General features: G+C 33.5%; 1 protein-coding gene and 1 non-coding gene across 3 annotated transcripts in view; both read right to left on the bottom strand.

The window, feature by feature from the left end:
• The window catches only part of LOC137641481 (Kv channel-interacting protein 4-like), an 852,695-nt gene that overhangs the window by 776,229 nt on the left and 57,630 nt on the right, over nt 1–18,836 (bottom strand). Inside the window, exon 1 of one of the 2 annotated variants that reach the window (XM_068374089.1) lies at nt 8,540–8,558. The exons of the other annotated variant lie outside the window; for it this stretch is intronic. The gene's annotated coding sequence lies outside the window, so the exon portion shown is untranslated. Of the gene's footprint in view, nt 1–8,539; nt 8,559–18,836 lie in introns of those variants that run through there. 2 annotated transcript variants of the gene reach the window in all.
• On the bottom strand, nt 13,220–13,292 carry TRNAK-UUU (transfer RNA lysine (anticodon UUU)). The gene has a single exon. It is a non-coding gene; the product is annotated as a tRNA-Lys (tRNA).

Below are 18,836 nucleotides of genomic sequence, written 5' to 3'. Positions count from 1 at the left end.
TTATTCCTTCGGGCCAAACAGGGACAGTTGATTACGTAAATCAGATATATGTACCACAGTAATAATACTTACCAGATGGACGGAATGAAAATAAACAATGTTAATAAAATATCAATATGATAAAAAGTCTCATGAACAGGTCCAATTCATCAGTAAATCATGTGTAGATAATTTTATACGGGACAAATTTATCCGTTTCATTCAAAAGGAAACGCGTAGAGTAATTTTTTAAAGGCATTTATGAAATCTATCTATTTAAGGAGATGGACCAGATCTCTCCAATACATGACTGTACATTTTCTTGTGGGGAGGCATAGGCAACAATATTGAAAATTGGGAAATATGTTAAATGTTCCTGGCGTACTTATGAAGCGGGGTGGGGAAGTGAGAAGATTGGAGTACAAATGGTAATGTTCCAGTGAATGAAACGGATTGACTTAAAAACTGGAAGGAATGAAAGAGAATAATGCCTATGACATCACAAAAGAAAAAAAAATGTCAAGTATGAAAGTGGAGCTGTCACACTGAAAACCCTTTTTTTAAAGAGACCCACTAAATAATAATAATAATAATAATAATAATAATAGGAAAAAGAAGGAAAACCTTAATCCCTAGTGCAATTATTGTACATATCAAATCTTTTTCAGTCTCTTCATCTCTAATTCTATTAGTTCTAATTTTTTTTTAAATATCTTAGAAATAAAAAAAAAATAAAAATATTTTCCCACAAACAGGCATCGGTATACAGTGTAAGAATGCAGTATTTACTGACATCTATAACATGACAGGTAAAAAATACAATTATGAAAATCAAACACCGACCACATAATTGAAAACGTACATGATCGAAGAGGATAACTTAGAATAACAATGGAATTTACAGAAAAAAAAAAAAAAAAAAAAAAAAAAAAAACGGTTGACGGGTCTACCTTATTTGCGAAGTGTATGAGAATAAATGACAACTTTCTCAAGGGCAACATTGATTCAATATCCTATTTTCATAGAAATACCTTATTACCTCCGCCAACGAAGTTGGAATGGAGGTTATATTTTTCCCCGTTTGTCTGTTTGTTTGTTGGTGAGCAACTTCATGGCCACAATTTTACTCATATAGTAAAACTTTCAGGGATTAATTATGTTGAGACGTGGAAGTGATTCAATCTTGAAAGTTCTAGGTCTAAGGTCAAGGTCATGGTAAAAGGTCGACCGAATTAACTCTAACCTCAAGGAAAAAGCTGCCATGGCGGAGGCATGCTCTCTACTGTGTGCCCCTCTGATTCCAATTTCATTACTCGTGTTTTAGCCAGACATATATGAATACAACGGAAGTACTGATAAAATAGTAGTTCTAATGTTTACTCCAAAGAGAGAGAGAGAGAGAGAGAGAGAGAGAGAGAGAGAGAGAGAGAGAGAGAGAGGAGAGAGAGAGAGAAATAACAAAAATTACCAAGTTTTAAGTTCTTTCTCACTAGGGATGAAATTACGGTCCCCAAGTCAGTAATAGATTATTCCACAAAGAGAGAGAGAGATGAGAGAGAGAGAGAGAGAGAGAGAGAGGAGAGAGAGAGAGAGAGAGTGAGAGAGAGAGAGAGAGAGAGAGAAATTACCATGTTTGAAGTTATTTCTCACTAAGTATAATTGTTGGTCTCCAAGTCATTAATAGATTATTCCCCGGAGGAGAGAGAGAGAGAGAGAGAGAGAGAGAGAGAGAGGAGGAGAGAGAGAGAGAGAGAGAGAGAGAGAGAGAGAGAAATTACCATGTTTGAAGTTATTTCTCACTAAGTATAATTGTGGTCTCCAAGTCATTAATAGATTATTCCCGGAGAGAGAGAGAGAGAGAGAGAGAGAGAGGAGAGGAGAGAGAGAAGGAGGAGAGAGAGAGAGGAGAGAGAGAGAGAGAGAATAAAGACTTTTTCGGAAAAAGACTATTTAATCTTAATAAAATTCTTAATCGCCATAAGGAACTGTCCCCTCCTCCTCCTCATAAAGAAAAACCTTTCATAATTTCCTTATTGGTCCTTTTTAATAATGACTTGCCTTTAGTCCAGAATAAAAATATATTTTTCCTCCTCCTCCTCCTCCTCCTCCTCTCCTCCTCCTCCTCCCTCCTCCTCCTCCTCCTATCTCTCTCTTCTTTGACTTTATCATTAATGCCTCTGCCTCGTTTTCATTATCTACTTAAGTCTGTTTATAGTTTATATGGGACATATCTGTTTTGATGTTGTTACTGTTTTTAAAATATTTTGCTATTTTTTTTTCATATCGTTTATTTATTTCCTTATTTTCTTTCCTTACTGGGCTATTTTTCCCTGTTGGAGCCCTTGGGTTTATAGCATCTTGCTTTTCAAACTAGGGTTGTAGCTTGGCTAGTAATAATAATAATAATAATAATAATAATAATAATAATAATAATAATATAAATTAGGTTCTGTTTTTTTTATTCTTCATTATTTTCACGTTACATTTCTTTATTCTATTTTACTTTTCCCGTAAAACTTCTTTTCTTCACAATAAATGTTATTATAAAATATTTCTGCAACTCTATATTGTTGCATTTGAATGTAGATATGCTCAAAATCATCCATAACTGTGTCTAATTGACATCGACTATAACGGAGAATATAACTTTTTATTTTTCCCGAAATGAATGTCGTTTGTTTCTTAACAAATCTCCATTTGTTGAAGCAGTTTTTGTACACAGCATTCTATCTCTTTAAAATGACACATGGAAGCCTGACGCTTTTTCTATAGTCCATCCAAAGTATTACATACATAAAGTTTAAACTATTTGCAGCTGATAAAATAATTTTACTTCATATATGACAGATTATACAGCTGAAACTTTAAACCATGTTTTACTAGTGTTAGGGATTGGATGACAGTTAAAAAACCAAAGCTAAGTGAAAATATATTTTAGTTTATGGTGGTAGGAAAGAAAAACATAAGAAATTTTTCGTGACATGCCATTAAATATTAATAACTGCCTGGACCCGATAATTAGTAGTTTGTAACCAAGGTGTATTTGACTGTAATTTGTCTCTTAAGTGCTGAAAAAAATCGGCGGATATCACCTTAGAAACATTGATCTTCTAAAAAAAAAAAAAAATAAAAGAATAAAAAAATTAAATAAAAGCACCTAGAGGAATATTCGGTAAGGAAACTATTATTACCCGTACTATTAGCAGGATTGAGTACTGTAACTCCACCTACTTAAGAAATGGCAGAACATAATAACCACAGGAGCAAGAAAAAAGTATTATTACTATACTAATTGAATTACACTGTCTGCTTATTAAAGCCCAAATAGATTAGGATATTTGCAATGACTCGTGTCAAGTTATCAGAACCGGACGTCCAAAATATCTCATAGAATTGCTACACATCTTGCAGCCAATGAATTTTGTGGACACGAGAATAGTTATTACAGACTGTTTCAAGTCATTTGACCCAAAATGTACAGTCACTCATATAAGTTTGTGGATGTCCGGGTGTTTGAGAAAGATTTCTATTCACCCCCTTTCTGGACGACAGGTGTCTTGAGAGCGCGAAACCGAATTGAATATTTGACAGGTTTTGCGCTCCCAGACACCTGTCGTCCAGAAAGCGGTGAAATGGAAATTTCTCCCAAACACCCGGACATCTACGAACTTATATGAGTGACTGTACCTCTGCTCTAGGTTCTACAGCTTCCAAATATCCAGTCACAAGAATAAAACTAGATTCTACTAGACATTCAAAAGATTGAAGCGGCTGAAGACTGTTTTCTAGGTGCTTCAACAATGTGTATTTGACAAGTAACGCGAAATACGCTGTGTGATACTCTAGATATCTAAGAACGTTTATGGCAAACAGATCTTGTAGGTCCTGTAGTGCACAGAGTTTCCACATGTGATAAGGCTAGGAATATGGCCCCTAAAGTAAATAAGCAAACAGTGTTTCCAGTTGCCCTATGTTTGACTGGACTCAAAACGTTAAATTAGGAATTCAGTATTCAGTACACAACCAGACTAATTAAGAAGACATTGGCCACTCAACTATAATACTCTTTGTATAACTTATCATCCATAGATAATATTGTTAATTAATTAACATTGCCAGGCCATTCGGTAAACTCACTTTCTGCCACACGAGGATGTGACCTGATACGTTGTGAAGTTCTAGGAAGCAGCCGAACTTCATGCAGGCAAGTATTACGTGACATGATATATAGAAATTTCAGTTTTCAATTGATTAATAAAATGACTATTCCCAAGCATAAGCATCCTTTAACCCCAAAACTTCAGCCCCGTGTTTATGGGGTAAGATGAGGCAATGTTTCTCTTAATTGGTTATTCAGGTAATTTAATAGGTACATAACGGGAATAAGCCGTAACTTTTTGGAATATCTAAACAAAAGGGACCTTATGTACCATGCAATGGATAGGCATTAGGAGGTAAATAATAATAATAATAATAATAATAATAATAATAATATCTATTAGGGATTTCTGACCTCTGCCAAAGGTTAATGAAGTCATCTATGGCCTAAAATCTATCTGTGGTGAAAATTTCGTCAAAATCCGTCGAGTAGTTTTCACACAATTCTGTCCACACACACACAAGTAAATAAACCGACTTGATCGCAATATTACCCTATGATAATATTATAAAAATCAGAAAAAAACTAACATCTAATGTTTGGGGTATAGCAACAATACTTTCACTTTTTGTATGAGAAACATGTCTATAACCACTGTAGAGTTGACCTTCTTTACTGAAAATATCTAAGAAAATTGGTTTTCCTTAATTCCATTTGTATGGTCTCATATTCCCAACCACCTTCCTCTTCACAGTTTTAAATCTATTTACCGCTGAATCTCTTGGCTTTAAATTTGGTCTGTATCTACTTCGCCTTGGAGTCTCTCTCTCTCTCTCTCTCTCTCTCTCTCTCTCTCTCTCTCTCTCTCTCTCTCTCTCTCTCCGTGTTTTTACCCCATTTCTCTCCATTATGAGATTCCCTCCTTGGGCCATTATCTCAATTTCCTATTAATGCAGTGAGCTGGGTTAGGGACGCATAATATTCGGGAGAATTCCACTCGGGATTATTTCATTTACATTTTTAAAGCTTTCTGGTTTGGAAGGAGACAGACCTGACGCTTACGAGAAGGGTGAAAATACACTTGCAAAAACTCCCCTCTCTCTCTCTCTCTCTCTCTCTCTCTCTCTCTCTCTCTCTCTCTCTCTCTCTCTCTCTCTCTCTCTCTCTCACACACACACACACACACACACACATATAATGTATATATACATATGATGTCATATCTAATATACTCTCTCTCTCTCTCTCTCTCTCTCTCTCTCTCTCTCTCTCTCTCTCTATATATATATATATATATATATATATAGATAGATAGATAGATAGATAGGATAGATAGATAGGATAGATAGATCTTTAATATGCATATATAATAATAATAATAATAATAATAATAATAATAATAAAACACTAACCAACTGTTTTGTTTCACCGATACAAAACTACATCTGCTGAGTTCTTTAGTCTTTAATTTGCTCCTTATCTCATCCTATCATCTTTTACCTCATATACAGCAAAATAATGAAAATGAATTTACCGATTTTGTTTTCCTTCACCATCAAAACTTTCATTCATAGCTCCCTTTTCCAATCTTAAGATAACCTCCTTTTAATAAAATTCCCTTCTGAACATTTCGTACAAAATATTTCAAGTCTGTCACCATACTTGCCAACTTTGCTTTACTATCACCAACTATCTCAGCAGTATTAATAAGATCACGTAGTCCTAACTTCATTCTTGCACTGGCTTCCAGTCCTTTTTAATTTTACTTTTAGAATTATCATATTCGCAAATATAAGTAAAGAATTACGAAGATCAACTGCCTTTTGAGAAACCTTTATAATGGGGAACCCAAAACATGGGAATGTTTGTTTGTTAATGGGAAAGTGCATGCTTTGGTCTAGATGTTTTTCTCTATTCCTTCTGAATCTTTATGCATGGGATGACGAGAGAAGAAACAGAAAGGGGAACTGAAATGGCATAAAAATTTTTCTTAAATGATGTGTGAAATGGATGACATTTTGGAAATGAAGCAAGACTGATTAGAGAAGAGATGGGGAAACTGCAGTAATTAAGAGTGTTTGAAAGCGATGCCATGTTTAAGAAAAAGCTGAGAGTAAATATGAGTTAAAGTTAGGTGTGAGGGCAAATGAAAATCAGGAAGATGGCGTAATTGTCATTAAAGCGAAGGGTAGAAAGACAGAAGCAGAAGATTTGTCAGAGAATTTCAGAGTAAATATAATGGATGCTGGTGCGATGATAAAAGATGTGAATTATATAATTAACGAACAAAGAAAGGTACCAGGATTAGCGTGAAAGAATGGTAAAATATGTAACCAAAAATTCATTAATGAAATTAAATGTATGTTGAATGCAAGTAAAATGGTTGTGATAGCCTGTTGGTAACGTCCTTGGCTGGTGATCGCCAGAATGAGGCTCGAGTCACGCTCAAACTCAATAGTTCTTTTGGTCGCTGCAACTTCACCATCCTTGTGAACTAACGATGGGAGATTTTGGGAGAGCCTATAGGTCTACCTGCAGAGTCATCAGCATCCATTGCCTAGCCCTCCTTGGTCCTAGCTTGATCATATGTATATATGGTCAGTCTCTAAGGCATTGACCTGCTTGATAGGCCAATGTACCTGTCCTTTGCCTCTGCCATTCACGAGTGGTCCTTAAATCTTTCAAAGGAAAAAGGGTGAAACGCTAGAAAAGCTGAAAGGAAGTGAAATGGGAAGATAAGAAGTTGAAAAAGGTAAATAGGGAAAAAGATGAGAAGGAAGAGGTAGTTTGGTCATTTGCAAAGAGTGATTGCAGGAAAAAGGGGAGGATGGGGGGGGGGAGGGCAGTGTGTATGCAGGAATAGTTCATCTATGATTCAGCAGGAAAAGTATGAATTTGGGACACCCGGGAATTTTTTTTCCTTTAGCCCCTCCTTCGTTTTAGGTGAAATGGCTTATCTATCTATCTATCTATCTATCTATCTATCTATCTATATATATATATATATATATATATATATATATATATAAAATATATATATATATATATATATATATATATATATGCATACATACATACAGAGAGAGAGAGAGAGAGAGAGAGAGAGAGAGAGAGAGAGAGAGAGAGAGAGAGATAAACCATTCTTCTAATCTTGCATTACATAAGATATAATAATTAGATCTTTCTTCTTTCAAAGAAATTAAAATATCAACCAACAAAATCAAAATTAACATTCGGTTTCCCAAAGAGAAATCTCATGGTTCATGCTATCACGGTCGCCTCATCAGAGAGAGAGAGAGAGAGAGAGAGAGAGAGAGAGAGAGAGAGAGAGAGAGAGAAGGCTGGTGAATAGCTATCCAGGTGGGTTCCACACACCCCACCTTCAATAGAGACTCGTCTATACAACTTGACATTAAAAAGAACGCTGGAGTCCAGACCCTTAACTATTAATGGTAATCCTTACCCATTAATAGCTTGATGATTAATGGCGCCGGCATTAATTAAGAATTTTTCATTATGAGCAATCGTCCACGGTGGGTAATTTCGTCACTATCAAATGGGAATCTGGAAATGGGCCCGGAGTAGCATTTGGGAAAAAAATATTACTACCTTTTCAAATGGAATCATTAAACCCGTTCTCGTTTACAAACAGAAGCTCTTGTGAAAACTTCAAATATCGTTGTTGGTATTATGTTCATTCAACCGGGGAAAATTAATTGCTCTGAATTTGTCCATTTGTAAATATGGAAAATCTGTAAACACATTTGTATGTACATCATACGATGGTTTGCATAATTTGTGGGTCTATATCTGCATCATATAATTTTCTTTTTAGAAACTCCAATTCAGATTCACACTGAATAATAGTTCGATTCTAATTGCAATAAAATCACAAAAATTGATATCCAAACACACACACGCACATACATATTTTGAATAGGTATAATTTCCTTCTTTCAGAAACAAATAGGCTTCACAATGCGTCATATTTAGATTACCATTGCAACCAAATAAAAAAGATAGATATTCAAACACACAAACATTCACATACATTGAACACATGTAAAATAATGTTTTTTTTTTTTATACGATAACTTTGCCTTATGATAAAACTAGTTCCTTATTTCAAGATGCTAAATTGGAGGGCAACTCGGTACACGTACCAAGCTAAGGAATGCAAACGAGGTAGACCTTGGATATAACAATCATGGTTTTGAGGCACTGAAAAGATTTCGGCAATAAAAATTGAAAGAAATCAGTTTATAGAAATTAAATAGTTACACACACTAACAAAAACAAGGTTACGGAAATGTTTAAAACCAATAACAAGAATTTCTGGGGGAAAATAAAACACTGAATACTATGGAATAAATTACCGAATGTTTCGAAGCAATTCATATCCTTCTTATTCAAAAAATACTTTATAGCAAATTCTCAATTAGAAAGATCAAAGGTACTCACATAGACATTTACAGCAGACCCGTTCAGAAACTCATCAATTCCTTACCTGCAAAGAAGTGAAAAAAAAAAATATTGGTGAAAATATTCTTTCATGAAATTACGAATATATCAAACAAGGAAACGATACAGGATACTAATAAACTCCAAATTAAAAAAAAAAAAAAAAAAACTCTAGCAACTATCCAATAAAAATAATCTAAGGCATACTTTCAAATCCTTAAATAATCATGTATACGATATGTAACTTTTCAACGGTGGAGTGTTTCCCTCCCACAAATATATTATATATATATATATATATATATATATATATATATATATATATATATGTATATATATATATATATATATATATATATATATACATACATATATATATATATATATACATATATATATATATATATATATATATACATATATATATATTATATATATATATATATATATATATATATATATATATATATATATATATACTGTATAATATTTATATATAATATATATATATATATATATATATATACAGTATATATAAATATAAATATATATATAAAAAAATACAAAATTTTACACATTTAAACGTGTTTTTCATACTCAAATAAGCCATATATATTTTGATACATTAATGTCTGAATTCTCTTACCGACCTTGGGACCAGAGCCACAGACGGAACCACTCAAAGACAATAGCTTGAAGCTTCTGACCGGCCCGGAATCGAACCCTGGTCCAGGAAACTTGTAACAACATTGACATACCACTTAGCCACAAAGAAAGATAAAAGTCCGTGACAATTCTTCTGTTATACCAATCGAATTCATATAAATATATATACATATTCATATGTGCATAAAAACTCATATCCTTTCTCGTGTGCTAAGGTACCGACTGAAGGACAAACCATGGTACAATGATGATCATAGGCGTGCTTATTTGGAGAAGCAGGAGGCCTATCACCTTTGGAAGGGTAATAGATCAGATTTGATTTCCAATAATTATACTCAGCTTAGAGCTTTTGTATTCCTGAAAAGGAATAAAATTTTACCTTAAAAGAGACCCTATCTGGTACAACCCAGGAACATAAAAGGTCGGCTACACTAAAATCTGACCAAATTTGCACTCTTTGGTGTAAATGCAACAGTTGCTTCTTAACATAAACCAGATGACGGTCACTCACTGTCCAAAGGAAAAGGTAATCCTTTTGATCTTCCTCATTCCTGTTTTCCAGAGGCTAAACTACTATAAATAGTTTAGCTTTCCGATCTCATGAAATTAAAGCTCTCTTGATAGACCTTGATGCTTATGGAGGTGTAGACCCAAATGGTATTTTTCCTTTGCTTGACTGCAGTTGTCTTAGCTCTAAAGTTATCTGCTATTTTGTGCAAGTTAGCAAGAGGAGGTTCTTCCAGCACTTTTTTGGAGAATTAGTAATGTTAGTCCATTATGTAAATGTACTTGCGGTAGCTCGTCTTGCTGATTACTGACCAGTTTCCATAACTCACATATTATCTAAAAGGTTTTGAACGTCTTTTTACAAAATGTCTAAAAAAGGTTTGCTGAAGGTAATCATCTATTCCCTAGTTCGTAATTTGGCTTTCGTAAAGGCCTTGGAGAATGTGATATCCTTCTTACAATCTCCAATGCTGTACAGAAATCCCTTGATTGTGGTCAGGAAGTTCATATGATTGGCCTTGACTTTAATGCTGCCTTTGACCGTGTTAATCTTGAGGCCCCTTATTTTCAGACTCAAACAGTTGGGAGTGGATGGGTCTTTTCTTAGCACCATTTTGTATTTTAAGTAATAGATAGCAAAAAGTCGTTGATGGGCACCAATGTGAGTATAGAAATGTGATATCTGATCTTCCTCAGGGTAGTGTTCTTGGCTTATTACTTTTTATACTATATACACAGGACATGCGGTTTGGCCTAGAAAACAAGCTCATCTGATTGTAGAACTGCGGTTGCCGAATTCCTTAATAGAGATCTAACTAAAATTAGTGCATGGTGCAAATTATGGGACATGAAGCCGATTCCTAACAAAACTCAAAGTATGATTGAAAGTAGGTCGAGAACAGTGGCTCCTTAACATCCGGATCTCAGCATTGATAATGTTTCTTTAACTCTGTATGACTCTTCAAATTTTAAGTGTAATTCGCGACAGCAAATTTACTCCTGAGAACCACATTAGGTCTGTCTCTTCTTTAATCGCACAAAAAAATTGGCTTATCGAGAAAGTCTTGTAATTTTTTCGGTGATTAATCTGTTCTTTGTTAGTGTTCTAAATCTTTCAGTCTACCTTATTTCGAGCATTGTTCTCTTGTCTGGTCTTCAGCTGGTGATTCTCCTCTTAATTTGTTGGACAGGAACAGGAACTCACGGTCTATCAAATTTCTTATACTTAATCTAGCTATTAATCTCTGGCACCGTCGTTCCAATAGCTTTTTATGCATGTTGAATAAGATTTTTTTTTATAATTCTGACTATCCTTAATATTCAAATCTTCCCGGACAGTTCAATCCTGTTTATAATACTATATATGCCGTTAATTCCAATTCTCGACCCTTCTCCACCATGAGGCGCAATACTACACAGTAATCTAGAAGTTTTATTCCAGCTATGAACAGGTTGTGGAATGATCTTGCTAATTAGATAGTTAAATCGGTGGTACATCAAAAGTTCAAAGTTGCAGCGAATGTTTTTATATTGAAGAGGCTGACATAAGTCTCTTTTTATAGTTTATATATGAAAATTCTGTTTTACTGTTGTTACTATTCTTAAAATATTTTATTTTTAATTGTTCATAACTTCTCATGTAGGTAATTTATTTCCTTAAATCACTGAGCTATTTTTCCCTGTTGGAGCATTAGTACTTATAGTTCCCTGTTTTTCCAGCTTTTATATATATATATATATATATATATATATGTATATATATATATAAGTATATATATATATATATATATATATATATATACACATATACCTATATATACTTTATATATATATATAAATAAATATATATATATATATATATATATATATACATATACCTATATATACTTTATATATATATATATATATATACATAGATTTATATATATATATATATATATATATATATATATTTATACATAGATTTATATATATATATATATACATATATATACACATACCTATATATACGTTTATGTGTATATATAAATATTTACACGTACATATACACTATATATATATATATATATATATATATATATATATATATATATATACATTTACGCACATTATATATATTATGTATCTAGACATACATGTTTATGCATATGTATACACATGCAAATGTACATCATAATGTACATACATACATGTATATATAAACACACACACACACACACACACACATATATATATATATATATACATACATACATACATATATATGTATATATATATATATATATATATATGTATATATATATATATATATATATATATATATATATATATATATATATACATAAACATATATGTATATTGTGCTGTACATATACTGTATATACACTACAATTACATCATATATCAAGAAATTTTATGTGTGTGTGTTTATGACGAGCATCTCGCTTCCCGTCAAAGGGATGTATTCTTAACCGCCGTCACACCTAAATGGAAGAGATTTCTAAACTGATCACTTGGGGAAAACGTCTTATCTCCATAATCTCATTGGTGAGTGTATCATGAGACAGAAAAATCGTTATCCAGTGGCTCTTTGATTTACACTAACTGACAACTCTTGTGTTGTACGAAAGTGTCATGGTGCCTAGAAAGTTCTATGGGGCGTTTATGCACAAATGATTTTTCTATTAACTTACTGATAAATGTACATGAAATGAGATTATATTTCTTTAAGTTAATAATCATTCATTGGCATATATATTCGCTATATAATGTGATTAACACCGAAAATCTTCATAAATTGATAAATATGACTGAAAAAAAAACTATCAATATTCCTTGGTAAACTATAAAATAAGAATAACTGCTAAATAGTCTTGCGAAAATTAATATATTAGATTATTAGATAACTCATAATACAATACCTGAGATGATTATAACTAGTCTAAATAATAAAATATTGATCATACACCGACTGACTCAATTCCTGAAATTGTATGGGTAATTTTAGTCCACAATCAATAGGGTCACTAAAGCTGGAAATACAGTTTGAATGAAATTTGGATGGCAATGAAATTAATGGATATCTATTAAAAGTAGCCAGAGACATGAGGACCATTATTTTCCATTAAATGTATATTAATACACATGTTGGGTACGAATTGGCACTGTATTTGTGTTAGCTAATAACTTAAATCCTGGATTAATTGAAAGAATTAGACTGCTCGTCCCATAGACATCTCAACCGAAAAAGAATAGGTCGATTCAATCTAGGAGATTCGGAAACACTACTTGACTAAAACTGCTATATTTACGCAATCGAAAAAAATAAATTAATTAGTGAAAACAAGACCAAATATATGAAAAAATAATCTCAAACATTTATATTAAAAAGTCTTCACTAATAATACTAACATTAAGTGAAAACTTTCCATTCAACTAGTATTTTACTGTGCATTTTACTTGATATATACCAATTAAAACTGTTCACATATATGACGTGAAAATATTCGCTCGAACAGGGACTTGAACCCTGGACCCTTAGGTTAAAAGCCTAATGCTCTACCGACTGAGCTATCCGAGCCATATCTAATTTAAGATTAACATCTAAAATAGCCTAAAATCAAAATTAAGTTCTCTTAATATCCTCTGCAATCACAATGCATACCCTTCAAAGAGTTTTAAAAAATTTTAGAATTTTTTAAAATTAAATTTAAATTATTTAAATTTATATATATCTTGATTCAATGAAATACAATTTTTATGTTCAAAATTTCTCCAAATGATGAATTTATAAAATCAAAATTTTCCTACGAATTGTCTTAGAAGTAAAGCATCCCATGATGGTTTTCTAATATTTCCTAATAAGTACTTGTATTGGCAGATCAAACATTTCCAAATAATAAGTTGTTGTACTGGTAGCTCAAATGTTTCTCAATAAGTAGTTGTAATGGCAGCTCAAACATTTCCCAATAATAAGTACTTGTACTGGGAGCTCAAACATTTCCCAATAACTAGTATTTTTATTAGAAGCTCAAACACTTCTCAATAATAAGTACATGTATTGGCAGCTCAAACATTTCACAATAATATGTACTTGTACTGCCTACATAAAAATTTCTCAATAACAAGTACTTTTATTGGCCGCTCAAACATTTTCCAATAATAAGTAATTGTATTGCCACCGCAAACATTTCTGAATAAGAAGTAATACTTGTCTTGGTAGCTCAAACATTTCCCTGTAAGTAGCTGTACTTGTATTGGCAGCTCAAACATTTCCTAACAGCTAATGGTATTGGCAGCTCAAACATTTCCCAATAAGTAGTAGTACTTGTATTGGCAACTGAAACATTTCCCAATAAGTAATTTTGCAGGCAGCTCAAACATTTTCTTATAATAAGTACTTGTATTACCAATTCAAACAGCTCATATTAGACATGTACAGTATTTGTACTGCTAGTTCTAACATCTCCAAATTAGAAGTACTTATTGTGACGATTCTCACATTTCCAAACAATACGTACTAGCACTACCAGTTCAAACACTTCCTAATAATAAGTACTAGTATTAACAATTCAAACATCTCCTAACGATAAGTATCTGTATTGCCAGCTGAAATACCTCCCATTATTAGGTGTTGAAATTACAACTATTTACCAATAATGAGTATTATAAGATCAAGCATCTGCCGATAAAGTGCGTCCTAAGTTCAGACATGATTCCATCATGAGCAATGTTGATCAAGAAAAAACAGTGAATAAATAAGACTGCAATTCTAGAGTTAAGCTCCAAAGTTTCAAACAAACCCCCCCCCCCTCCCCCCACGCAAAAAAAAAAAATAAATAAAACTCTTACCTTTGCCCCGATTTGTTTTCAGAGGAGATTAGTAATGCTACTTATCTCCAGTGAAGGTGTTTTTTTTTTCTTTTCTTTTTTTGCCCTGAATCGGTTTCAGAGAAGATCAAATGCTACTTTTCTCCAGTGGAGGGTTTAAGGGATATTTTCAATTTTGGCCTCTGCAGACAAGGCTGCAAACCTACTCTTTCAAGTCTTTAACAATTTTCCTGGAGAGATTTTCCGATATCCCTTTTCAAGGGATGCTTTAACTATGCGACGATACATCCAAAGAGGCTGATAGGATACAGTGACCCCATATGGAAATGGAAAAGGTATAGAACAAAAGATCTCTAGGGTTGTGGTGGCCGATGTGGTAACGTTCCTGACTGGGAGTCAAGGATGGGGATTTGGAGGAGCCCATAGGTCTATCGGCTGAGGCAGCAGCAACCATTGCCTGGCCCTCCTAGGTCCTAGCTTGGGTGGAGAGGGGGGCTTGGGCGCTGATCATATGTATATATGGTCAGCCTCTAGGGCATTGTCCTGCTTACTAGGCCAATGTCACTGTCTCTATGGTCTGTCATTCATGAGTGGCCTTTAAACCTTAAAACTTTAAGAGGAAAGTGTGAAGTGCACACCCTAGACAAAATGATAGTGAAACTATACCGCGCAAAGTAAGTAATGTCCAACGCAATGGCCATAGAATTAAAATCAAGATACTGCTGTATGATGGGGACGAAGGGTTCCAAATTAGCAGCAGAGAAGTCTCTCAGCTGTTAATCGTTTGGATGAACTCTATAGAATGGCATATGAAAAGCCTCCGATATCAAAATAATTTTAATTCCATTGAAGCATCCATCACGTACACCATCATTTCTTTGCAGTCCTAAGCAAGCTTATCACATTTGTATCATTATTAATTAATTAATTAATAATAATAATAATAATAATAATAATAATAATAATAATAATAATAATAATAATACAAAATGCAAAGTTTATCCATATACTTATTTCCCATGAATATCTGCAAGTAAAGAATTCCTTTGCCCATCTCAAATCAGGTTCCCCATCCCAGACCAATCTCCACCATCACTAGACTCTTATATACAAATAAGAACACTAGAGATAACTACATATGAGCTTTGAGGGATTACGTAAAGCCCCTTGAGTCGGGACTTACCCGTTCGACTTTTCTTTCAAATTACATTGCAGACAAAATTAGCAAGCTTCTAATTCATTGATACATAACTAGTATCCTATTTATGTATTAAAAAAAGCAACAGTGTCAAAATATTAAAATTTACCCTCGCCATCATAAACATCAAATTGATCATAATTCATATAAAATTTATCACTATCACCTAATATGTAATGGACCGGATTTTCTTATTTCCTGAAACAGACAAACGTCATTGTAGACTGCAAGAACTAGACCAGTTTACAACCACTTCTCCAATTATGCCTATCCTAATTCTTATTGAAGGACATAGGGGCAAAAATGTTTGACACAACAAGGGACGTTTGACACTCGACCATGTCACTACAGAGGTCCAGTTTTCTCGTTTCCAGCTGATGGCCCATCAGTTTCTTTCAGAGTGACGTGCCATTTGGGACCCTTTACTGCCTCTGTCGGATGCAGGCAAAACAAGGCTTTCTCTCTGGCAGGAAAATTGAAGGACAGAGAAAGATAACATGGCAGATAGAATTAATGGCCTGCGCCGTAATCAACGTCTGCCAGAATGGAAGACGTTCCGAGATAGACGAAGAAAGATTTAGAGCCATAGGTTGACACATGTCAGCATAGAAACACGCTGCTTCTCTGAAGCTATCCAGAACGGAGAGAGATATTGCGACTGACTAGAAGTTCACAATAAAAAAAAAAAAAGACAGACGCAAAAGACTGGTTACTGACCCTTTCTCCAAAGACATAATGTGATTGAAGAAGCTTTAGCAACATTACTGGTAAAGCTTTGTAACATTAGTGGTAAGCTTTTTAACATTAGTCGTAAAGTTATTATATAAATGAATTTACATTTATCAACGTTTAATATAAAACCTGAATAAAATGAAAAGAATTTATTCCAGGGTTCGAGACCGTGTTCGGGCGAATTCTTTGAGCAAGATAAATGAACGGCACAAGAATATGACATCAGGCGTAAAAGATTAATTATTATTAGGCCTTCAGTTCTTATAAGACAAAAATCTCTAATAAACCTTACTATGAGATGGAGAGGGTTTAAGACCCAAAGTCAAATAAAGGACATTACGCTGCAAAACTCATGATAGATCTCACAATGACAATTAAACTTATTTTATTTATAACTTATAAAATTATACAATAGAAGAGGGGGAGGGGATGGAAATAAAGCAATACCTAAAATACATGAAATATTCCCGACTTAATAATCGACCTGATTACAAATAAATTATTATTATTATCATCATTACTTGCTAAGCTAAAACCCTAGTTGGAAAAGCAGGATGCTATAAGCCCAGGGGCTCCAACAGGGAAAATAGCTCAGAGAGGAAAGGGAACAACTAAAAATAAAATATTTTAAGAAGAGCAACAATATTAAAATAAATATCACCTTATAAACTATAAAAACTTTAACAAAACATGAGGAAGAGATATAAGATAGAACAGTGTGCCCGAGTGTACCCTCAAGCAAGAGAACTCTAACCCAAGATAGTGGGAGACCATAATACAGAGGCTATGGCATTAGCCAAGATTAGAGAACAATGGTTTGATTTTGGAGTATCCTCCTAGAAGAGCTGCTTACCATGGCTAGAGTCTCTTCTACCCTTACAAAGAGGAAAGTGGCCACTGAACAATTACAGTGCACTAAGAAGAATTGTTTTGTAATCTCGTGTTGTCAGGTGTATGAGGACAGAGGAGAATATGTAAAGAATAGGCCAGACTATTCGGTGTGTGAGTGTATAGGCAAACGGAAAATGAACCGTAACCAGAGAGAAGGATCCAATGTAGTACTATCTGGACATTCAAAAGACCCAATAACACTCTAGTGGTAGTATCTCAACGGGTGGCTGGTGCCCTGGCCAACCTACTACCTACTCTGTGTCTAACAGAGTGCAGGCCGTAATGGATTAAAGAAATATTTGCTTCTTTTGCTTTATTTTTCTTAACCTTTCATTTATTTTTAAGTTCGCAACCATTTCTTTGTTTCAACCAAAATAATAAATACCAAGATAATTATTTAAAGTACTCTTTTTTATCTATAATTTTTATTAGCTGCAGCATTTTATAATAAACATTAGTTTTCTAAATAAACGAATTTGCATCATGAAGTTTAGATATAATATTCATTATAATAGTGTATTAGTTAAAAGAAAGGAATAATGATAATAATAATAATAATAATAATAATAATAATGATAAAAATAATAATAATAATAATAAAGATAACAATAATAATAATGATAATTAGATAAATCTCGTATTCTACATCCGTACCAACGATAACAACAAAGCATTCGAGGCGAATAGGGAACGAGAGCAGAAAACTTTTCCTAGCAAGATTATAGTATTTTTTTTTTTTATAACACACAAGGGACCAGGAGAACAACATTCATAGAAGAAAAAGCATTCCTAATTTCCTTTCCTTTATTGACGTTGCTTTGCAGCTCCCAAATAACAGTTTGTCTTATATTTTTCAATTGATATACCGAAGCATAATTCCGAATATAAATCAAGGCTAAGAGTACTCTCAGACTAATTAAAATACACCGTTAAAAATTTGCATTAGAAAAATGGTAAATGCCTGGCAACATTTACTCCCAGGTTTTTACCGTTTTAAAAACGTATATATTGACGTAAAGGAGTGATATTACGGACACCAACCCGTAAAATGTAATAAAGTAAGGTAAAATTTACAGACGCCTGTATTTTACTCAAGGTAAAGAACAGTATATTTTTACGGAGAATTTCCGATTAAAATTGCCGTTTATTTCAAATCTATATAAAAATGCTTAAAAGAAATCTTTTCTCTTGGAAACACTATCGTAATACTAAACACACGTCAACAGAATATCAATATAAAGAAAATCCTGCATTACTTTAGACACTTATGTACTCATTTAACTATGATAGACCCGTCACTCACTCAGATAGCACAGCAACTTGTTAAGTCCCTGACGGAAAAGCGACACCCGCAAGTCTGTTACTTCTCGGATGGCACATTGACGTGCCAAACAATTTGTCACCTGTCAGGTGGCTAAGTGACACCTGTCATATTCCTTACAGACTCTATTGATCACATGACACCTGTCAATA

Source organism: Palaemon carinicauda, chromosome 5, assembly GCF_036898095.1.
Source record: "Palaemon carinicauda isolate YSFRI2023 chromosome 5, ASM3689809v2, whole genome shotgun sequence".
NCBI classification, from domain to species: domain Eukaryota; kingdom Metazoa; phylum Arthropoda; class Malacostraca; order Decapoda; family Palaemonidae; genus Palaemon; species Palaemon carinicauda.
Note: the sequence above shows the minus strand (reverse complement) of the source record. Positions and strands in the feature narration are given on the sequence as shown.